The sequence below is a fragment of the Nycticebus coucang genome, chromosome 24 (assembly GCF_027406575.1).
Source record: "Nycticebus coucang isolate mNycCou1 chromosome 24, mNycCou1.pri, whole genome shotgun sequence".
NCBI classification, from domain to species: Eukaryota; Metazoa; Chordata; class Mammalia; order Primates; family Lorisidae; genus Nycticebus; species Nycticebus coucang.
In genome coordinates, this window is record NC_069803.1 from 13,548,129 (window position 1) to 13,570,142 (window position 22,014).

At 39.4% G+C, this 22,014-nt stretch overlaps 1 non-coding gene across 1 annotated transcript; it reads right to left on the reverse strand.

Moving 5' to 3' along the window:
- Positions 1 to 14,117: 14,117 nt before the first annotated feature.
- On the reverse strand, positions 14,118 to 14,222 carry LOC128576643 (U6 spliceosomal RNA). Its single transcript, XR_008377472.1, has one exon. It is a non-coding gene; the product is annotated as a U6 spliceosomal RNA (small nuclear RNA).
- Positions 14,223 to 22,014: the final 7,792 nt, after the last annotated feature.

Sequence of the window (22,014 nt, forward strand, 5' to 3'; positions counted from 1 at the left end):
TAGTCAGTTCAGTGTGAGGTGTTAGTTCCAGGCAGAAATGCAATATGATGGTTAAGAATGTGAATTCTTCCCATAAGCTTCTTGGATATGAATCCTATCTTTGTCACTAACTAGCTGTGTGTAATTGAAGAACATCATATCCTACATTTTGACAGGAATAATTAAAAACCTATTTGCTGTGCTTTAAGAAAAATATGGTGAACAAGCTTTCCCACCAAAAGCATTCCTTTCCTGGTAAGCATTTTTTTCCAAAAGTAATTAAAATCATACATGTATCCCCCATTAAGGCTTAGCATATGACTACCTAACTTAAAAGAGACAAACACCTGCTATCCTCCAAAGTGATGAACATGTTTAGGAAAGTTCTGGAATGCACTGATAAGAAATGGAATAACTAGCCAACAATGCATATATAATGATGTAATGGCTTATGTAAATGATGTAGCCAACCAGAATAGGGCTGAGGCAACTGCAAAGCAATAGACTGTGAGCGCCATCCAGAGTGCTTAGCCTTTCCAGTTAGAACATGGGATTAAACACCAATCCATAATGCACATTGACCCCTGCCACTGCCTGAGGGCTGTGACTGCCACATATTAACCGTGAAGTGACTCCTACTCCTAATGAAGATTGGGGCAAAGACCTTTGCCAGCTGAGATCATCAGAACTACCATGAGTAGGGACAGCTGAAACAGTGAGAAACACCCATCAATTCCCAAACAGGTGGTTGGTGGGTGCCTTCCACGCCTCATCTCCTGTTCCTCGATTGCATTTGTTACCTGACTTGTTGAAGGACACAGAGGGGTGAAAACTGTGTGCAGTTTCTCTTTGTATCGCCTACTCTTCCGTATTCTGAACCCAAGGTCTTTGTTTTCATATTGAGTTACTCAGAAGAAAATGTATAATCCAGGATCATCACTAACCTTTTTGTAAACCCATCTGCAAGGGAGAGATATTAATAGTTGTTATGAAAAATAAATGAGTTAATATATGACGAGTTCCTTGACAGCTTCAGGTATATAATAAATGCTATAAGTGTCAACTTTTACTATTACGAAGAACTGGGGAAGGCCTCTGGTATGGAATATAAAAAGGTTACCTAAGAGACATGACTAATTTTACTTGCCCAACAATAAGATTCCTTTTTACCTGATAATATTGTTATTTGGCCTCTCATACTTATTTATTCTTTTGCTTTACAGTGTTTTCAAGGAAGATCTAATAAGCTTGACAATGGAAGCATCCTCTTACATTTGGGAAAACACAAATAGACCCTTCTTGCTCCGGTTAGGTATGGGAAAGATGGAAATTGCAAAATGGGACACCTCAGCCTGGAAGGACACAGGTATCTCTCAAAGGATTCTATCCCACAGTGCTGAGGAACCATTGTCTTTGCTATATGGGAAACCAACACAGATGCCAAGACCACCTCAAGAGAAGCCAACACAGCCATAATTGCTGAAGTCCTTCCTGTGCTGACCATGAGTCACCAAACAAGTGAGAGGGCCCAGAATGTGAGAGAAAAACATCAACCCTCTCCCAAAATCAAAGATTATAGATATAAGAGAAATCCAAAATTTATTTTTGTATCCATATTTAAGGCTTGTTGTAGACAGAATAATGGCACCTCAAAGTAATCCATGTCTCTATTCCTAGAATCTGTGGATTATGCTATTTTATGGTGACAAACTGTATTTAATATCACAGGTAGAATTAAGGTTGTTAATCAATTGACTTTAGAATAGGGAGATTTTCCTGGATTATGTGGGTGGGCTTAATCATAAAAGTCCTTAAAGGGACAAAAAGAGAACTCTAAAGGAGATGAATGATATGTGAGGACTGAACCAGCTAGTGCTGACCTTGAAATGAAGGAAGGGGCCACAGGGCCAGGGAATGTGGGCAGTCTCTACAGGTTGGAAACAGATTCTCCCCAGGGACCTCCAAACAATAACTCAGTCCTGCCAATTCCTTGATTTTAGATCAGTGAGATTTGGCCAGATTTATAACTGCAGAAGTACAAAATAAATTGGTGTTATCTTAAGCTACTAAATTTGTGATAATTTGTTACAGCAACAATAATAGAAAACTAATACATAACTTCTTTAGAAAATCCGATGGTAGGAAGTCAGCAACCTAGTTTTACAGTTGGCAATAGGCTGAAGTTGCAAAGTTTCCGTCTCTTGGTATTGTGAAGTCATTTTCCATCATGCCTGTTGTTAATCTATATCAAGCTGACTTTACTCGGTCAAGGAGTCTCAACTGCTGCTGTAACAAAGAACTGCGCACTTAGTGCCTTGTAATAGCACAATACAAATTTATTCTCTTACAGCCCTGGGGATGGAAGTTTACAATCCAGTTTCACTGGGCTAAATTGACTGCTAGTATTTTCTGGGGCCTTTGAGGAGAGAATCTGTTTCCTGGATTTTTCACTTTATAGTGGTGCCTTGATTCTTTGGCTGCGGCCACTTCCTGCATCAGTAAAGAGCATCATTCCAATCTCTGCTTCCATGACATCACCTTCTGATTATTATTATTTTTTTTTTTGTAGAGAAAGAGTCTCACTTTACCGCCCTCGGTAGAGTGCCATGACGTCACAGGACTCACAGCAACCTCCAGCTCTTGGGCTTCCACTATTCTCCTGCCTCAGCCTCCCCAGCAGCTGGGACTACAGACGCCCATCACAACGCCCGGCTATTTTTTTGTTGCAGTTCGGCTGGGGCTGGGTTTGAACCTGCCACCCTCGGTATATGGGGCTGGCGCCCTACTCACTGAGCCACAGGCGCCACCCACCTTCTGATTCTTTACTCCTCCCACATTCACCCAGATAATCCAGGATAATCTCTCCATCAAAAAATCTTTAACTTAATCACAGTCCTTTTTGGTAAATAAGTTAGCATTTGTGGGCTCTAGAATGAGGATGTGGACATATTTGGAAAGACATTAATGAATTACTACGATGACAATGCCATAGTCTGCCTTATATGAGGAGAGAGAGAGAGAGGTCCTCAGGGGTCAATATGGAATAGTTTAGCACATGGAGAGGACACAGAACACAAAGCACTCCTCTCCTCCTACATCATCAATCAAAGCCATATAATGGGGTCAAATCCATCCTACTGCAGGGGTGTCTTGACCCCTGGCTTCATGTGATAATTGAGTCCACAAGGACTTGAGTCACCTTTTTCTCCCACTAGACAGCACACTGGCACATTACATCAATGACATTATGCTGATTGGACCTAGCAAGCAAGAAATAGCAACTATTCTAGACTTAGTGGTGAAAAATAAATCCAACAAAAATTTTGGGGACTTCTACCCCAGTAAAATTTTTAGGGGTCCATTAGTGTGGGGCATATCAAGATATTCTTCCATATGGCCCCTTCTAAAACCCCAAAAGATTCATAATGCCTGGTTAGACTCTTAGAGTTTTGGAGGCAACATTAGAGTGTGTGGTCCACAGCCTACTTACTGGATGACCCAATAAAGCTGCTAATTTTCAGTTGAGTCCAGAACAAGAGAAGACTCTTTGACAGGTGCAGGCTGCCATGCAAGGTGCTCTGCCATCTGGGCCACATGATCCAGCAGATCCAATGGGGGTCGAAGTGACACTGCCAGATAAGGATTGTGTTTGGAGACTTTGTCAGAGGCCCCCGTAGGTGAATCACAGCATAGACTCTGAGGATGTTGGAGCAAAACCCTGCCATCCTCTGTGGCAGTCATTCTCCTTTTGAGAAACTTGCTTGCCACTAGGCTTTGGTAGAGACTGAATACTTACCCATGGTCACCAAGTTACCTTGAGACCTGAACTGCTCATCATCAGCTAGGTGTTGTCTGACCCACTAAGCCATGAAGTTGTTCATGTACAGCAACACTCCATCATCAAAAGGAAGTGATATGTATGGGATCAGGCTAATGCAGACTCTGAAGCCATAAGGGTTACATGAGAAAGTATAGGATAATATTTAGAAAGAGATTAGTCAGTGTCTAGAAAAGGATGTTTACTGCAAAAGTGATTATGTTGATGTGGTAACAGGATATTTTCTTACAAGTTCATTTCATATATGTTAAAATGAGGTAATGGTGAAATTAACAGATAATAGATTAAGTGTGTACGTGGCTAGAAGTGTATAAAATCAGATCCCCGAATAAAGAACTTTGCTACATGCCATCCCATGCTATATAGTCTGTTTCTTGCCCTCATTTCTTAACATTGCAGGAGTGAGCTTACCCCTGACGGCTGCAAGGCTGTCCTTCTGCAGCACTGGTATTCACACCAACAGAAAGTATCCCAGATTCCCCTGGGTCCCCTCCTCCTATATCACCTTCTTTCTCCCATAGGACACAGTATTACAGGAAGTTCCCCAAAATCAGCTGACTCAGGAAGAGATGATCTGAGCCCGGTTTACAGATGGTTCTGCATGACATGCAGACACCACCTGAAAGTGGACAGCTCCAGCACTATGGCTGATCTCTGGGACACCCCTGAGGGAAACCCTCCCAGGAGGCAGAACTCTGAGCAGTGCACCTGGTTCTTCATCTTGCTTGGAAGGACAAGTGGCCAAAAGTCTGATTATATACCAATTCATGGACTGTGGCCAATGGTTTGGCTTGATAGTTAGGGCCTTAGAAGGAACTTGATAGGACAGTTAATAAGTCTGGGGGAAGAAGCGTATAGGTAGGCATGCCTGAATAGGCAAATGACTTAAAGATATTTTTTGTTCCATGTGAATGCTCACCAAACAGTGACCTCAGCAAAGTAGGACTTTCATGATCAGGTGGATAGGATGACCTGTTATGTGAATACCAGTCAGCCTCGTTCCCCAGCTGCTCCTGTCATCACCAAGTAGGCTCCTGCAGAAGGTGGCCAGGTGGCAAAGATTGAGGTTTATGCATGGGCTCAGCAACATGGACATCCACTGGCCAAAGCTGGCCTAGCCATGATCACTGCTGAGTGCCCACACTGCCAGCATCCAACACTCAGACCAAGTTCCCAACATGGCACCATTCTCTGGGTAAATCAGCCAGTTTTACCTGGAAGCTGGCCGATTGAACTGAACCATTTCCTTCAGGGAGCAGATGGTGCTTTATTCTTACTAGACTAGACACTCACTCGGGATATGCATTTGCCTTTCCTGGATGCAGTGTTCCTGCCAAAACTACCATCTGTGGACTTATAGAATGCCTTAGCCACTGTCATGGTATAAGCATTGTAATACGCATTGCTTCTGATTAAAGAATAGATTGCACAGCAAATTAAGTGTGGCAATGGGCCCATGATGATGGAATTCGCTGATCTTACAATATTCCCTATCATCGAGAAACAGGTGTCTTAATAAGAACAGTGGAATGGCCTTTTGAAGAGATTCAGTTACAGTACTAGTTAGTTAGCAATACTTGGCAGAGGCAACATTGTCTGGGAGGCTGTATAGGGGGTAATTCAGCATTCAATATATTGTTCTGGAATCACAGGTGCGGAATGGGAGTGGCACCACTCGCTGTCACCCGTAGTGATACACTAGCAGCATTTTTGCCTTCCATCCCTGTGATATGACACTCTGTTTCTCCAAGAAGTCTTCATTCCAAAGCAAAGACTGCTTCCACCAGGAGACACATTAATTATTCCCTCGAATTAGAAGTTAAGACTGTCACCCAGTCACTTTGGGCTCCTTATGCTTCTGAATTGACAGGAATGAAAGGAGTTACTATACTGGTAGGCACAACTGATCCTGATTACCCATGGGAAACTGGTCTGCTTACTATAAAATAGAGACAAGGACGAGGACAGGATCCAGGAAGGATCTCCTGGAATTCAGGAGATCTGGGAGGGATTCTCTTAGTGCTATTTTGATAGCAGTAATTTAGTGAAATTTAATTCTAATTTCACTAATTCAATCCTCAAATCACGAATTCAAGCCATGATTCAAGTAAATGAAAAAACAAAACAAAACTACAAAAGCCCAGTTCAAACAGGGCCCAGACATTTCAGAAATGAAAGTTTGGTCACCCCGTCAGGGAAAGAACTATAGCCAGCAGAGATGCCTTCTGTGGGCAGTGGAGATACGGACTGGCTAATGGAAGAAGTTACTTACAATAGTAGCCACAACTACTTTCCCAGTTGCAGAAATTAGGGTTGTGGTATTTCTTCCTTATTTATCATGACTGTTTTTAGGTACAGACACATATTCTTTGTGGTCTTCCCTCTCTTGTCACCTCGAAAAGGTGATATCTAATTTAATTGTTAATAATAGTCAACTTGCATCATAGTATTTAAGTTATAGGATGTCAAAAAGAGTGCACTGAATCATCTAAGGCCTTTGCAGCCCCTCCAGCAGAAAAGGCATTTTTGTTTGTACACAGTATAATTATATCACCTGAGGCAGAAGTATGACTTTCTCATTGTCTTCATCTGGCGATTAAGTATGCTTTGTGGGGATATTCTCGGTGCTAAATTGAAAGGGGTGGACTGTAATGGTTGGTTTTATGTGTCAGCTTGGCTAGGCCATAGTAGCCAGTTGTTCAAATAATCTGGTGTTGCTGTGAAGGTATCCTGGTAGACCTTTTGGATATCTGCAATCAGTTGACTTTAAGGAGATGTTTATTAATAATATGAGTGAAGCTCATCCAGACAGTTCAAAGGACTTAACAACAAAACTGAAATTTCCCTCAAGAAAAAGAAATTTTGCTTCGAACTGTGTTATCAGCTCCTGCTCAAGAGTTTTCAACTGGCTGCAGCCTATTTTAAAGATCCTGGACTCATCAGCCCCCACTATAACATAAGCCAATGCTGTGAAATAAATATATGTTCTAAAATTGATTGTGGTGATGGCTATGCAACCCTGTAAATATGCAAAAAAACATTGAATTGGATACTTTAGTTATTGTGCTAAGACATTTACATTCCAGCCCCATGACCACATTAATGTACACAGCTATGATTTAATAAAAAAAAATAAAAGAATTGGATACTTTATGTAGATAATGGTGTATGAATTACATTTCAAGCTATTACCATAAACAAGGACATTTTAACATGCCTACTGAATTTCTTTTGTAAAACTTAAAGCTTATTTGTATTAGTTTAGTAAGTATTGGAAGAAGGCCATAATATAGTATTGTAAATAAATAATACATATACTAAGTTATTGTGATGCTTATACATCTAGTGATTCCTACAGACTGCTTTACAAAGAAGAGTGAGGAAAAATTAATTTTAAAACTCTTTAAAAAGTAGGAATTACCTCCTTTTATTTTTTTAGAGCATAACTTCTCTGAAAGGAAGAAATTATTAAGTCATATTTCCTGTATGGCAGAAAATGTGTGAATTCACCTAGAAGAAATAATTTGTGAGAATAAAACCCAAATATTTTACCATAGTATTATAACTAGAACCAAAACAAAAGACAAAGATTAAAGAGTGACTATTCAAATTAAGATATACCAATTTGATAAAATCATACAGTTCTATTTAAACAAGAAGTATATAAATTGTGTAAAAACATGGAAAAGCATTTACAAAAGGATGTAACTATACTGTCCCTCCTCTTTCATCATGAAGGGACAGGGATAGTAGAAAGAACAGGATTTGGTGTCACATTTTTGTGTCTTGATTACCCCAGTCTCATCCTGTGTAACTTTCACTAATTATCTAAGACTCAGTTTCCCCATCTGCCAATGGGTGTAATAATAGCTAGGGCATGTTGAAGAATCAATGAGTTATACATAAAATGTAAAGCACAGATATTCATCTATATAAGCCTTTAGTAGGTGTTAGTTTCCTTTCTATGCCTCCATTAATAAAAAAAATACAGAATGCAAAATTATATACATACATGTGGATATATATGTATGCTATTAATACAACTATGTAGAAAATTGCAATTAACTGTGTTAATGATCTTAACTAGTGAGCCTCTATACTTGTGCTCTTTACTTTTTGAAAGAGAAAAAGGATAAAATAGTGATTGTAAAAGGAAATTCAGACATTCAGAAAAAACCGTATTAAACCTAAAAACTCAATAGACCCTGAAAGGAAAAACTGATAAGCAGAAGAGACAATGAAACGTGCTGCTGTTGACTGAATTATGTCCCCCGAAATTTGTATATTGAAGATTTACCCCAAATGTGATGGTATTTGGGAATGGGGCCTTTGGGAGGCAATTAGGTATAGAGAAGTCACAAGGATGGGACCCACATCATCAGATAGTGCCCTTCTAGGATGAGACACTGGAGAGTCTCTCTCTCTCTCCCTCTCCTTCTCTCTCCCTCTCTCTCTGTCTCTCATCTCTCTAGGACACACAGAAGGCTGCCTGCTATAAACCAGGAAGAGAGTCCTCACCCAAAGCCAACCAACTAGTATCCTGATCTTAGACTCCCAACCTTCAGAAGTGTGAGAAAATACATTTGTTGTTTAAGCCACCCAGTCTGGTATTTTGTCTGGCAGCCCAGGCAGACTAGTTTATGTACTAAAGGTAAGATGAAACAGGATTTCTGATCATGTTTACATTCTCCATAGGGATGAGAATAATGTGAGGGATAATGATGCCCCCTAAAACTAATAAAAGGAATTCTAACCTTATAGGATTGGAAATAGAAACAAAAGGTAAAAAAAAATGTTGAAATCATAATCCAGAAAATTAAAGAAATTATCTTTGGTCCAAAAGATTATTTCAACCTTGGTTTACCTCTCAATCTCTGGAATATGTATTCTCCTGCCCTATGCAACATCTCTACTTGTGTCTCTAGAGACATCTTAAATTTAACCAACCTTAACCAAATTTTTTGAAAGAAATCAAAATCTGCATTAATCCTAGTCTCCTCCATCTTATTAAAAGGAGCCACTTGTTCAAATTCATTCACATTTGGTCAGTCCAGAACCCTAAATGTCATCCTTAATGTCTCTTTTATTTGCTAACATCCTCCAGCCCAGCACACTGCCAGCTAAGCTATCAGTAAGTCCTAGAAACTCAGTTTTGTAAATATAGTATAACTCTTAGCCTATTTTACCATTTTTTCTACCACCACTCTAATTCATGTCACCTGCATCACAAAGATAGACCAATATAATAATCTTCAATCCTATCTCTGTGCTTCTACCCTCAATTACCTCCCCCTTCAGCTCAGCCCATTGTTTGGAGATTTTTTGCTAATAATTTAAAAATTAATATATTTTAAATTAGGAAATTTAATTTAATTTCTCTGTATTTGTGGACATCTGTTGAAATTTCAGATACATTGCACAAAACATAAATATCTTTTAATAAATTATTATAAAGCCAACACCCAAGTGTCATCTAAATAAAAAAACTAAAGCATTACCAGTGCCCCAGGATCCCCACTGTGGCCTCTTTGCCTTCTTCCTCGATGGTAATAACTACTACCCTGACTTTTTATGTGATCACCATTGCCTTATTTTTACTTCTGTCACCTGAGCATGCATGCCTAAGCATTATCATTAATTTTGCTTATTTCTTGATGAATTTCAAAACCTTATTTCTTTTTATAGTAATAAAAACACAAATTCAATTTTATTTTTCTAGCATTTAACATACAAAAGAGAATGGATGCCATGGACTGAATGCTTGTGTCCACCCAAAATTCATATGTTGAAACCTAATCCAAATGTGATAGTTTTTGGAGATGGGGCCTTTGGTAGGTTTTTAGTCTTAAGACAGAGGAGCCCATGGGCGGTGCCTGTGGCTCAGTCGGTAGGGCGCCGGCCCCATATACCGAGGGTGGCGGGTTCAAACCCAGCCCCGGCCAAACTGCAACCAAAAAATAGCCGGGCATTGTGGCGGGCGCCTGTAGTCCCAGCTGCTTGGGAGGCTGAGGAAAGAGAATCGCTTGAGCCCAGGAGCTGGAGGTTGCTGTGAGCTATGTGAGGCCACGGCGCTCCACCGAGGGCCATAAAGTGAGACTCTGTCTCTACAAAAAAAAAAAAAAAAAAAAAAAGACAGAGGAGCCCTCATGTTGGAATTAATGTCTTTATAAGAAGAAACTCTAGAGCTCTCTCTCCCACTTTCTCTCATCACTCTTGGGGCCAATGTGAGTATATGTAAAAAGAAGGTGGCTGTCTACAAGCCAGGAAACAGACCCTCATCAATCACTGGATCTGCTAGTGTCTTGGACTTCCTAGACTCCAAAATGGTGAACAAATAAATATTTGTTGTTTAGGTGCCCTGATCTATGGTATTTTTATTATAGCAGCTCAAACTGACTTAGACAGAGGGAGAAAGAAGTGAATGAAGTAGCAGAAACAAGCATTAAAATTGTAGTGGAAGAGCAAGTCTTGTTGAATTTGAATAGTTCACTTTTGGTGTCTTATTGCCATTCAGGTAAATGATGAGTCTAAACATGACTTTTAGTCTTTGTTTTGGCTGAGTAAGCATGACAATGGATAGCAAGCATGCCACATGAGTTTTTTCTTTCTCTTTTTTAGAGACCTTAGGCCTTGCTTTGTCACCAAGGCTGGAGTTCAGTGGCACGATCACAGCTTACTGTAAGCTCAAACTCCTGAAGTATGAGGTTCCAGAAATCCTCACACTTCAGCCTCCCAAAGTGCTGGCATTATAGGCATGAGCATCACACCTGGCCACAAATTGCTATACCTGCCCATCCACAATTTGCAAACCAAGGTGCCATATCACCTACTTCAAAGACATAAAATTGTTTAAAGTGTTGAATAGAGATTTCTTTGGCAAGTGTTATCAGTGGGCTGTGAATGCTGACCCTCATGTAAGCCTCTCTTCTCTGTCCTGAAAAAGACCATTCAGTTTGATATGTGAACTGTGGATGCTGCTGCAGATGGTGAATGATATGTAATACTCCCTTAAGAAATTTCAGGTGAGGACTGTGACTATTCTCTTAAGGTGGCAGAGCAGAAAAAGACACAGAGGGCTGCCCCAGGATGGGGTGGGTGTGGGTTAAGGTTGTGAAAATATCTTTCATAAGGCAGAATCTGACCTGAACAGTTGACCCAGAGCTATTTTACAACTTGCTCAAAAGCATTTCCTTACAGGGCAGACCCACAGGTTACCAGAGACTGTGGGAGAAAATGAGAGCAGGCTGCTAGAGGAAAATCAAGGGAATGGAATTCAATATTCCCCACTGGGCCTCTAAAGAACCCACACTGCATCCACAAGAAGTCAATTTTGATCATCTATCCTACTCAGACTGAGTCTATTTTAAGCAGACCCTCCCATGTTCATAGGGAGCCAAAAAGTAATGGTTTTTTGTTTGTTTGTTTTTTACAACTCTTCTCTCCCTTGCATTAATCTTGGAGACATCAGAATCCATGATCATGGTGTTAGACAAGCTTAGAGAAAAGATTCAATGGCATATAAACAGAGGCTAGATAGCAGATTTATTATAGGAATTGGTTCACATAATTATGGAGTCTGAGAAGCCCCCTGATCTGTCCTCTATAAGCTGGAGAACAGTTGGTTATAAAATTCATTCTAAGTTCAAAGGCCTAAGAGTTGAGGGGAGAGTGCCAAAAATGTAAGTCCCAGTCTGAGTACTGAGAGCACCAATGTCCTAGTGCAGGAGAGGACAGATGTCCCAGCATGAGCAGAGAGAGTAAATATGTCCTTCCTCCAGCTGTTTGTTCTATTCAGGCCTTCGGTCAATTAGATGATGGGGAGTGTGATCTTTACTGAACCCAGGATTTCAAATGCTAATCTCTTTTGGAAATACTTTCCCAGACACATCAAGAAATAATTCTTTACCAGCTATCTGGGCACCCCTTAGCCCAATCAAGATGGTGCATAAAATTAATCCTCACAGTTACCAGGCTAGGAGAGGAAGAGGAGCAACTCAGGGCAGAAAATAAAGCTTCACTATGTCTTCCTTCCTCAACTACCAGCTTCTAAGGCAGGCTCAAGCTGGTGAGGGAATAGGATTAATGTCAAACAAGTTCTATTTCTTTGTGAGTTAATTATTTATTTCATGTATACTACAAAATGAGGTTATTCTTATCTTAATTATACTCTAAAAGACAATATTGTTCATTTTTTTATTTTGCATTGTTTTAGAGATGGAGGTCTCACTGTGTTGCCCAGGCTGGCCTTGAACTTCAGGTCTCAAGTGATCCTTCCATCTCAGCCTTCTGAGTAGTTAAAATTATAGGCATATGCCACCAGCCAAGCTTATCTTTTTAAATAACACCTCTTTAATCAATAAAGAAAAGGTCCTCAAATATTATTCCTGTTATACATTTGGACCTCTACAATGGAGAGGGAAGCAGGAAAGGGGCTCTTTAATCTTATCTGTCCTTTCATTTCTGAGATGGTAGGAGCTAAGTCTTGCCCAGAATGGATTTCTCTATTACCACCACTTCCACTAACCTACTTACTCTGGGCTCTTCTAATCTATATAGGTAAGCCCCAGTAGTTTAGTGTTCTGCTGTGTGTCATTAATCATTTTTTCAAGAGGCTTAGATTTCTCCCATCCCATTGACCTCCCTGAAGCTCAGACTACATACCCTATACGTGAAAAGCTAACTTTGAGTAAGAATAATTATGGGCAGTGTAGAGAAGAGGGCAGCCCTTGCTGCATAAAGTCACAGGAATGAGGAGTTGGCTCCATCTGCAGTTTCCTGCTATGCCCCTCCATCCCTAAGTTCCTGGGTTTGTCTACATGCTCAGGAAGAAAATGGGTACTCATGGAACCTAACTTTATGGGAGACCAGCATGGCACTGTGCTCCGGAACTTATTAGACTATCCTAAACTTCTGCATTATGAAAAATAGCTTTTCTCTCCAGCAATAGAATTTGGTCTCTTCCTTCAAAGTCATCTGCTAAGAAATGCACTAAGTTAGAATACATATGATCAGAATTGGAGAATTGCCACAGTAGGGTTTTCTCTCTGGTGGAGATTCTGTCCATTTAAAAACTCAGAGTTGGGCCAGGTGCAGTGGTTCACACCTATAATCCTAGCACTCTGGGAAGCCAATATAGGAGCACTGCTTGAGGTCAGGAGTACAAGACCAGCCTGAGCAAGAGTTAGACTTCATTTCTACCAAAAAGAAAAGAAAAAGAGAGAGAGAGAGAGAGAGAGAGAAAGAGAGAGAGAGAGAAAGAAAGAAAGAAAGAAAGAAAGAAAGAAAGAAAGAAAGAAAGAAAGAAAGAAAGAAAGAAAGAAAGAAAGAAAGAAAGAAAGAAAGAAAGAAAGAAAGAAAGAAAATTATCCAAGGGTTGTGCTGCATGTCTGCAGTCCTAGCTACTCAGGAGGCTGAGCCAAGAAGATTGCTTGAGCCAGGATTCTGAGGTTGCTGTGAGCTGTGAACTGAACTCTAGCCCCTCAAATAGAATGGGACCCTGCCTCAAAAAAAAAAAAAAAAAGAAAGAAAGAAAGAAAGAAAGAAAAGAAAAGAAAAATCAGAGTTCGAAAGGGGCCATAAAGAGAGATTTTTATATTCCTTCCTCGTACAGATCCTATTCTTCATCTATCTCTGTATATGAGGTCTCAAGGGTTTTTCACTTGGGTGCTGTGGTTTGCAATCAGTCTATGATAGAGGTTCTATAGTGCACCCACATTCTAAAGAACCGACACAAGCAAGGCTGATATTTCACTGAAAAGCAGAGAAGGGGCTATATCAGCTGTTGGCTGTCATAGTGACTGGTGGCCAGTCTATATAGGCTATTACATATTTTTTTATTATTAAATCATAGCTGTGTACATTAATGCGATGATGGGGCACCATTCACTGGTTTTATAGACCATCTGACATATTTTCACCACACTGGTTAACATAGCCTTCCTGGCATTTTCTTAGTTATTGTGTTAAGACATTTATATTCTACATTTACTAAGTTTCACATGTACCCTTGTAAGATGCACCGTAGGCGTGGTCGCACCAATCACCCTCTCTCTGCCCATCCTCCCCCCTCCCTCCCCTCCCTCCTTCCTTCTCCCTCTTCCCCTTATTCTTAGGTTATAACTGGGTTATAGCTTTCATATGAAAGCCATAAATTTGTTTCATAGTAGGGCTGAGTATATTGGATACTTTTTCTTCCATTCTTGAGATACTTTACTATGAAGAATATGTTCCAGCTCCATCCATGTAAACATGAAAGTGGTAAAGTCTCCATCTTTCTTTAAGGCTGCATAATATTCCATGGAAAAATATGGAATGCTTCACAAATTTGCATGTCATCCTTGCGCAGGGACCATGCTAATCTTATTTTGAATATCATTACTTTCTACGGGTCCTCTTATGCAAAGGGTTGCAAATATATACAATCTACTCTATTGGTATGCAATTCTATTGTGTTGAATACTTCACTGAATCACACCTTCAACAACAACTCTTAAGCTGGATAGAGTGAAAGCACATTCTTCTTAGTAAAGTATCACAAGAATGGAAAAGCAAATATCCAAAGTACTCAATACTAATATGAAGACAGTAGATGATCCAATACATGCCCACATAAGAGAAACAATCAGTTCAATTCAAGTTGAGGGGAGGGAGAGAGAGGGGAGAGGGGGATTGGTGTGTTCCCACTTAATGAGGACAATGTGAGGGTACATGGCACACCTTTTGGGTGTGGACACAACTACAAGAGGGACTCTACCTAACAAATGCAAACATTACAACCTAGTTACCCCCACATTAACCTGAAATAAGAAAATAAAATAAAACATTGGAAACATCAGAGACATCCAATAAGTGCAGTACCAGTTGATTAACACCACGAGATACCGTCAATGGTTTCCCATATCTCATTGTAAATAGTGAATGGTGCTAAGGGCACTGCACACACTGGAACAGCTCCTCTTGTGTTGCCCAGGTCCCTTTGCTGCCAGAGGCAGACAGAATGCAGCACAGTTGGTTGCACTCTGAGCCCATAATCACACCACAAACTCCCTTGGGAGAGCTCTATGCCAGCCCAAGGGGCACCCAAGGAGAAAGTCTAATGAATACTTACAATCAGTATCTTTACAGTGAGTCATCCCAGCACCTAACTTGAACTGAGTATTTAAACATCAGCTGGCAGTTACAGCAATGTCATTTGGATTTATATTTCAAGTGTACTTACAGCTCATGAAGGGATCCTTTCCATTATCACAGACTGTTGTATTGAATTCCCTTTCTAGTTTTTCAGAAAATAGCAGGGAAACAAAATGGAAAAAAAGTGACTAATGTAGGTAATTATCTTTACAATTCTCGCCAATGCAGTACTCTCAAATCCTTTTTATTGTCTTTCTTTCGGCCCTCTGAGAAACAAATCTCTTTGGAAATTCTCTCTTATTGAAAATCTATAGACTTCAGCCAACACATTCTGAAGAGCAAGAACATCATTATGGCTTTTCTCAAGCACAAAATGAGGTGCTTAACTTTAATTATACCAAGATTCTATACATTTGGCTTGCTTCATACCTTAAACCTTGATTAACCCTGCAGAACTTATAATCATCACTATTCAGGTTTGGAGGTGGGCAGGAGACCCAAAGAAGGGCCCCTACCAAGGATGGCCACACTTGGAGGTGGGAGAGCATCAATGTGACATAGATGGATTACAATGGGGAGCCCAGTGGCTCTTGATAGACACCAGGGATACTCAGGTGGTTATTGGTCCTATGAAATCAAAGCAGAGGTAAATAGGAAGTAAGCATTTACTAAAGAACTTCTTTCAGAGGCACACTGCAGTGTGTGATAAGAAGGAGAGTAATAGCATGCATTTACCAAGTACATACTGTAATGCTTCTCAAAATGCCCCCCAACAAATGTAGCCAAGGAATCCCCTATGAATCTACCTTTAGAGCCCCCCACCCTCAGTTCTTCTGACTTGACTGTCTATGTATTTCCTATTTTACTTAGGACGCTTGGCTTCTAGCTTGCAAGGAATCTTCACATATTACTGAGTCAACTTCAGAGCCTCTTCTGCTCCTCTGAGCTATTGTGAGTGAAGCGCCATAGGAAACAAAAAGATGTGTTAGTGCTCCGGGAATACACATCTTCCTAAAGCTAGATCTGGATGGATGTTAACACTGAACTGAAGATTCAGGAAACTCCTGTTTTCACATCATCACAAATTCCTGCCCAGCAGGAGTCATTTTATGCATGTGGTTTTTAAAAAAAGAATAATTATTTTTATTTTATTTTTATTTATTTATTTTTTGAGACAGAGCCTCAAGTTGTCACCCTGGGTAGAGTGCTGTGGCATCACAGCTCACAGCAACCTCCAACTCCTGGGCTCATGCAATTCTTCAGCCTCCGCCTCCCAAGTAGCTGGGATTACAGGTGCCTGCCCCAATGCCCAGCTATTTTTGGTTGCATGTATCATTGTTGTTGGATTCGAACCTGCCAGCTCAGGTGTATATGACTGGCGCCTTAGCCACTTGAGCCACAGGCACTGAGCCAAGAATAATCATTTTTAAAAACTCTTACTTATTAGTCTAAGCTAGAAGAATTATCACCAGCTATGTGAATATGCAATTATCATGATTTATTTGTCAAGTACTGAAGGCAGGTAAATTTCCCACATTTTTATTGAAATTGAGAAGTTAATTAGTACGACCATTAAGCAAAATCCAGAGAACATTATACATGAAATATCCCTTATAATTCTAATAAACTGATTTCAAAACCTATTAGGCTTGAAATTTTATTCAATAGTTCCCACACATTTTCTCCTTGAATTAATGGATCTCTGAACTTATCTAAGAATCTAAAAATATTTTAAGTATATTGAAAAGCTTTATAAAAAAGTTTTTGTTGGACATATAAAATTAAGTTTGTTTTTGTGCAAATCTGTTGAAATTTCTTGTGAAGTTAATCAAAAGGTATAATTTGCCTTACACTTAGTCTTCACATAACACTTCATGTTTTCAAAGTTTTATATAATCACTAATTCTCTTGAGTTATTCTCATGTTGTTCATTACAATGTCCTTTGGATACTATTGTATAAGAGATTTGCTTTGGTTACGACTTTTGATATATTTCAATGGAAGAAGGGACTAAGATGCGTGCTTGTAATATCCTGTGTTATGGGTCCCCAAGACTACCCCCAGGTTTGATGAATTACTAGGAGGTATCACAGGACTCAACATTTAGTTATAAAATATGAGTTATTACAGCAAAAAATTGTATTTTGCTTTGTTTTTTTTGCTGTAGAGCAAAAAAGATGTTTTGCTGAGAGACGAAACTTGTATCTAGAAGCTTCTATCTGGTTTCCTCTCACCCTCCCATCCGCACACATGCCTCCTATTGTTTCATTTTCTCTGAACAGCCCTGATGAACACAGGCATGAATCATATTTTTTGCACAAAGAATTTGGGCACAGTGAGCCACTCTCGTTATAATCCTACCAGGTTCATTGTCTGCTTCTCAGGAGGAAACCAATACACTGACCCAGGAAGGGTTATAGCAGAGAAAGCATGGAATGTCACAGGTGCCAAGCGAGGAGATGGAAGGAAGTTCCCAAATTTCTGTCCCTGAGAATTTAGGAGAAAAGATTTTTAAAATAGTTTGACGAGCAAAAGGCTGGGCAATTGGGCTTGCTACCTGATGAGTGTAGAAGTTGTCTTCTTTGCTGAGTCAGTTCTTCAGTATGAACCATTGGTCTGGGTAGGTCAGCTTTTCCAACAGAATGCAGGGCCTGGAAGATATCTCAAAAACCAGCCTTAGGTTTCACAAGAATGATGTTATCTACAGGAGCAAAGAAGAAAGCTGAGAATCTTTATGACCAGCAGGTAAGGTGACTCCTGAGCAATGATAGGAAGCAGGCTAGGGAACCATGGCTGGTTATATATTCATTTACCCTACCACAGCTCCCACCTTATGGTCTTTATTAATTTCATAAAGGGGGGTTTCACTCGGACCAGCTCTTGATGAGTAAACTCCTGAAATTTAAATTCACAAATGCCAGTCCAGAGCCTTTCTCATAGAGAGGCTTTTCCTGCTGTGTTAACCCCTTCCTCTTCATGTCCCCATCTCCTATACTTTATTTATATAAGCCATAGAAATAGAAAAAGGGTGAGGGTGGAGTCTTGTCTATCTGTAGCTTGTTTATAAACCAAGGAAAATTTCTTGTGTCTAGAGGGTTGGTAGAGTGTTATTATTACATACAAAAAACCCCAAACAAACTAAAACTATCCCCTATACTTTTCTTCTTGTTACTGCTTAGTATTTCCAACCTATCTTAACATCAGACTACACTACCCAAGTAAACGAGCTAGTGTCAAAAAATGTTGATCCACTTTTGTAGTATTCAGCCCTGTGCTGCCATGCACTTTCTGTCTTGTGATTTTTCCAGGTAGCGAAACTTTTTCTTTTAACTCCACAGGAAATTCCGTGCATGGATGTGCCCTGAGATAAGAAGCATGACAAAAACTAGCACCCAGGTACTTGTCAGAATGAAATTTGCTTGACAGCAGTTCCTCCAAGGTCTTGCTTTTCTCCTGCAAGCCAACATCGAAGGTTCCATCTTCCCTGGTGTGGAAAGAGGGAAAGCTTGCAGGCATAGCCAATGTGATCAGAGTCTGTCCTTGCTTAATCTACAGGTCTAGACTCAAAGGGACAGACATGGATGGGCATGAGGAAAACTCATACTTTTCTCCCCCCCCTCATTATTTTGACAATGTCTAAGCTAGTCTTCTTGTGTCCTTCTCTTCCTCCTTTTCAATTTATTTCATGTAAGACCTGGTTATAGAGCCTCACTTCCTCCCTGCTAACTCTTTGTGGTCTGCGGAACCCATTCTCAAGTCCTTGCTGGTGTACTGAGAGAACTTGGCAGTGTCACTTTAACTTATCCTCCCACCACATTTCTAGTCTCCTCCCTATCAAGGCTAAGTCAGTCATTCCCTTTTTATCTCAAATCTAAGAACCCATGGGATTCTAAACTTCTATGGGTTTGTAAATGCATATCTGGAAGAAAGGCAAATTTTCAAGTAAACTTTTATTTGAAATATACAAACAAAAAGAACACAAACCATAGACATACCGCTTAATTTCCCAAATGAACACACCCATGTAACTCATACCGGATCAAAAAATGGACCATCACTAGTACCCCATAAGTCTATTCAGACTCCCTTCCAATCACTTCGCTGACTTCTATCACTAGTGACGAGGTTTCCTGTTTTTAAACGTTACATAAATGAGATCAGTTAAAAGGTGTCTTGTACGTGGACCATTTTGCACACTATTGTGTTTGAGACATTTATCTGTGTTAGTGTCTGTGACAATAGTTGGTTTATTTTTATTGCTGTATTGCACTCCATTGATTCATCCGTTTTATTGTGTTGGACATTAGGTTACTTTCATTTTTTGGCTACTAGGAACAGTGTTGCTATAGTTTTCCATATGTGTTTTGGTAAATGTATGTATGCATTACTCTTGGGTACAAGAGTGTATATATAGAGAGAGTGTGTACAGAGAGAGAGAGTGTGCTAGGAGTCAAAGTGCTAGTACATATGTCTTTAGCTTTGGTAAATGCTGCCAAATAGTTGTCTAAATGACTCTGACCATTTTTATTCCCAGAAGCAATAAACAAGTGTTCTACTCCTTCCATATGCTCACCAACAATTTGTAGTGTAGCTATATTTCATATTAACCACTCTGGTGGATGTGCAGTGATATCTCACTGTGGTTTTAATTTGTATTCCCTGGAGACTATCAATGTTGAGTATATTTTCATGCCTATATTGGCCATTTTGATATTTTTCTCTTTTGTGAAGTGTTTATTTATTTTTTTCTTCTGATTTTAGGAGTTATTTATATTTACTCCATATAGGAAATTTTATACACACATGTGTATTTCTCTCATTCTATGTCTTGACTTTTCTCTCTCAAAGTTTTTTCTTGATCAATGAAAGTTCTTAATTTTAATGAAGTTTGATATATCCATTTTTTTTCTTTTTTTTTTTTTTTTTTTTGTGGAGACAGAGTCTCACTGTACCGCCCTCGGGTAGAGTGTCGTGGCCTCACACGGCTCACAGCAACCTCTAACTCTTGGGCTTACGCGATTCTCTTGCCTCAGCCTCCCAAGCAGCTGGGACTACAGGCGCCCGCCACAACGCCCGGCTATTTTTTTGTTGCAGTTTGGCCGGGGCTGGGTTTGAACCCGCCACCCTCGGCATATGGGGCCGGCGCCCTACTCACTGAGCCACAGGCACCGCCCGATATGTCCATTTTTTTTAATGGTCAGTGCCTTTTTGGATCCTGTTGAGAAATGTGCTTGCCCCAGTATTATGAAGCTATTCTCCCATGTAAAAGAATTATTGTTTTGCCTCTTACATTTAGATATAACTTAGAATTGACTTTGGCTTTTTTATATGGTGGGAGGTGGAAATCCTGATAGGGTTCTTCCATATATATTCCAATCGGTCCAATTTATTAAAAATGTATTCTTTCCTCTATTATACTACAGCATCACCTGTATAAAGTAACTGTGTTTGTTGTGAATCTGTTTCTGAATTCTCTACTTAGTACCATCAATCTACTCATCTATCCCTGTGCCAATATAACAATGTCTTAATTACCTTAGCTTGGTGGTAAGTTGTGGTATTTAGTAGTGAAGGTCCTCTAGTTTTGTTTTTCAAGACTGTCTTGGCTATTCCATATTCTCTGCATTTTCATATAAACTTTATGATAAGTTTGTCAATTTTTACAAAATAAACTTTCTGAGATTTTGATTGGCATTTCATTTAGTTTATATCTAGTATTGGGAGAGTTCATATTTTTCTAATGTCAGATTTTCCAGTTGGTGCATATGGTTTAATCTCTCATTTGTTTAGGACAAATGAAAGATTGCAGTGTTTATAGTTTTTTTTGGCCTTGAATAACATATCAGAAAGGATTTTAGCTTTATGCTCATGAGAGATATTCCCCTGACATTTTCCTTTCTTATCATGTTATTGTTGGGTTTTGGTAGCAAAGAGTTTCTAGTTTTATATTTTATGAAAGAGTTAGTCAAGACTGATATTATTTCCTTCTTAAATATGTTTGGATGAATTTACTGGTAAAGCCATCTAGCCTCATGGTTTCTTGGTGAAAGAGTTTTAAATCACAGATTCAATTTCTTTAATATATATATGATTGAAATTTTTATTTATTTTTTCAGTTTATTAAATTGTATTTTCCTGTGAATGTGTACATTTTGTCTGAATTGTCCTAATGTCTTCTTACCAGCTGCAAACATATGTTTATTCTGTACTGAAGTCCCTTTTTCATGTCTAGTATTTGCAATTTCTGTCTCTCTCTCTTTTTCTTCGTATCAGTTGTGCTAAACAGCTATCCCTCTGGAATGACTTTTCAAAACTTTTGATTTTGTTTATATTTTTATTGTCTATTTCCTATTTCTTTAATCTTCTCTTTTTGTTATTTCTTTTCTTTTATGTTATTTGGATTTAATTTGGTATAGTTTTAAAAATTGCTTGGGATGAATACCAATAAGATGTGGATTTTTCTTTATAGTGGTAATGGCTTGTATTATTCCATTCTTTTTTCGCATTGTCTTTTGTGTGACCTAAAGCATGTGTTTTCAAACGAGGGCCCTCTAACACCCTGGGGATATAGATGGTTAATATGAAAATCTTATTCTTTAAGGGGGGAGCTTCTATATTGTACAGCTATGACTGTAATTATAATTGAGAATTCAAAATGTTCACCAATAGTCTGGTTGTCTTTTATATACACAAGTTGTTATACAGTAGGAGTGATTTAGCAGTAGGGATAATTGAGTACTGTGACAGTGGCCTTGGACAGTGTCATTTTTCATCTCCTTTGGGATTAGTCTATTAAGAGTACCTTATTAGTTTCCTAGGGCTGCCATACCAAAGCACTGCAAACTAGGTGGCTTAGAACAATAGACATGTATTGTCTCACAGTTCTGGAGGCTAGAATTCTGAAGTTAACGTATCAGCAAGGCCATACTCTCCCTGAAACCAATAGGACAAGCGTCCTTCCTTCCTTTTTCCTGTCTGTGAGTGGGAGTCTGTTAATCTTTGGTGCTCCTTGACTCACAGATGTATCATTCCAATCTTCTGTCTTCACTGAGTTCACTTCATCTGAG